Source organism: Chlorocebus sabaeus, chromosome 9 (genome assembly GCF_047675955.1).
Source record: "Chlorocebus sabaeus isolate Y175 chromosome 9, mChlSab1.0.hap1, whole genome shotgun sequence".
Taxonomy (NCBI): Eukaryota; Metazoa; Chordata; class Mammalia; order Primates; family Cercopithecidae; genus Chlorocebus; species Chlorocebus sabaeus.
Genome location: NC_132912.1, coordinates 76,827,697 through 76,830,139, shown reverse-complemented (window position 1 = coordinate 76,830,139; position 2,443 = coordinate 76,827,697). Strand labels below are relative to the sequence as shown.

The 2,443-nt window shown below is 47.0% G+C and overlaps 1 pseudogene; it reads left to right on the top strand.

Moving 5' to 3' along the window:
- Positions 1-1,618: 1,618 nt before the first annotated feature.
- Positions 1,619-2,194, top strand: LOC103216120 (zinc finger protein 593 pseudogene; annotated as a pseudogene).
- The last annotated feature ends 249 nt before the right edge of the window (positions 2,195-2,443 follow it).

The window sequence follows — 2,443 nt, the reverse complement described above, 5'->3', positions numbered from 1 at the left end:
TAAATTCTTATGACAGGATTGATAACCATCAAGGAAAATTCAATCCTCACTCTCTATTTCTGCAATTTTCCTTACTGGAGCAGTGCGGAGCTGGAGTTGAAACTGAAACGAAATTGCCATTTCCTCCTTTGTCTGAAGAGTTTTTTATTACTTTCAAAACTGTTCAAAACTGTTTCTCAAATATAGGTGTTTGGCACTGAGAATGTTTTACATGAGGAACTATGAATCTGAGGTGTAATTGCAGCTCTGACAGGGGAGATGTTTATGTATTAATTTAACCCAGATACCGTATTTCAAATTTGTCAGAGGTTAGTATTTGCCATCATTATTTTCCCCATCAGATTCTTTTTTTTTTTTTTTGGAGACGGAGTCTCGCTCTGTCGCCCAGGCTGGAGTGCAGTGGCCGGATCTCAGCTCACTGCAAGCTCCGCCTCCCGGGTTTATGCCATTCTCCTGCCTCAGCCTCCCGAGTAGCTGGGACTACAGGCGCTCGCCACCTCGCCCGGCTAGTTTTTTGTATTTTTTAGTAGAGACGGGGTTTCACCGGGTTAGCCAGGATGGTCTTGATCTCCTGACCTCGTGATCCGCCCGTCTCAGCCTCCCAAAGTGCTGGGATTACAGGCTTGAGCCACAGCGCCCGGCCTCCCATCAGATTCTTTACTAAAGTTATTGACTTGTGTTGACTTTACAAGTCTTTGGTCTGAGAAAGTAGCTCAACTAAAATTATGTCTCCTTCACTTGAAGTGTCTAGCTCTGTTTTGTGCAGCTATAACAGAATACCATACACTGGGTAATTTATAATGGACATAAATTTTTGGACTCAGAATTCTGGAGGCTGTGAAGTTCAATATTAGGGCCCTTCTGTGGCATCAGGTGAGGGCCATCTTGCTGTGTTTTCACATGATGGAAGGTAGGGGGAGAGAAAGCAAGAGAGAGAGAGAGGGGGTGGAACAAAAAGGGGGTGGAACTCACTTGTTGATAACAAATTTTCTTTCTTAATAATGAACCCACTCCCACAATAAGGGAATTCATCCATTTCTCACGGCCCAATCACCTCTCAAAGGTCCCACCTCCTCAATGTTACAATGGCAATCAAATTTCAACATGAGTTTTGGAAGGGACTGTCATTCAAGTATTTTTCCAACTCCTCATCCTCACAAAATGACACCAAAGTTTTACGCATCTTTTCAAATTCTAGTAAGTCCCACTTCCTGCAGCCCTCTCAGAGTACTGCCAGAATTAATCTTTATAAGAACATTTATCATCCTCTGTCTTCAGATGCTGGTGTGAGGGAGGCAAATACCATCAGTAATTCAATTTTGAATTCCTTATGATGCCTTCCTTGCAGATAGTAGACGGCTCAATAAATATTTGTGGCATCGAGCTGAAGACACCTGAGCACTTGATAGGACTTCAGTGTCACTACACACGACGCATGCTTTAACAATATTGAAAAATATTCACCTTTGCAAACCAACCTGAGTTGCTTTCCCTAAAATAGATGAAATTCAAATATGAAAAAATAGACATTAAAAACGTTCGGATCGGCCCGGAAGCGCTCACACGTGTGCTCACGCCCTTGCTCCTGGCCCCTTGGCCGGCCGGGCTGTTTCTGGCCATGGGTCGCTCCCGCGGGACAGGCACCGAGCGCACTCTCTAGCCCGGCAGATGAAGGCGAAGCGGCGGCGGCCGGACCTGGATGAGATTCACCGCGAGCTGCAGCCTCTGGGACCCGCACGGCCCCAGCCCGACCCAGACGCCGAGCCCGACCTCCACCTGCCAGGGGGCGGCCTGCACCGCTGTCTGGTCTGCGTGAGGTACTTCATCGATTCCACCAATCTGAAGACCCACTTCCGATCCAAAGACTACAAGAAAAGGCGGAAGCAGCTGAGCGTCGAGCCCTACAGTCAGGAAGAGGCGGAGAGGGCAGCGGGTATGGGATCCTATGTGCCCCCCAGGCGGCTAGCAGTGCCCACAGAAGTGTCCACTGAGGTCCCTGAGATGGACACCTCTACTTGACATGGCCTGAAGATGCAAGGCAGAGGAGTTGCCCATGGACAGTTACGCAAGGACTAGGCTGGGAGGGAGCGTGCCAACCCCTTTTGGCTCTGGGTTTGGGGAACGGAGGGCTTCTTCTGGGTGCCCTGCCCCCAATAAAGGAACTGGACAAAGAGGAAAAATAAAAAGTTCATCAGCTTTATACTGTTTAGGTTTTCAATTTCCATTGATAAAGTAGGTTGGATGAGGCATGAAGAATTCACAGTGGACATAGGAAATAAGTAGTTTGATAGAAATTATCAGCATTAGACAGATAATTCCATTTTCCCCCCAAGAAGGGAAGGATGTTATCTATAGTGTAGATAAGGGCTGGTATTAAGACTTCAAACCAATATCAAAAGGTTGACTTTCTCAGCTATGTTGGTTGTTCTCTGTTTCCCCACTT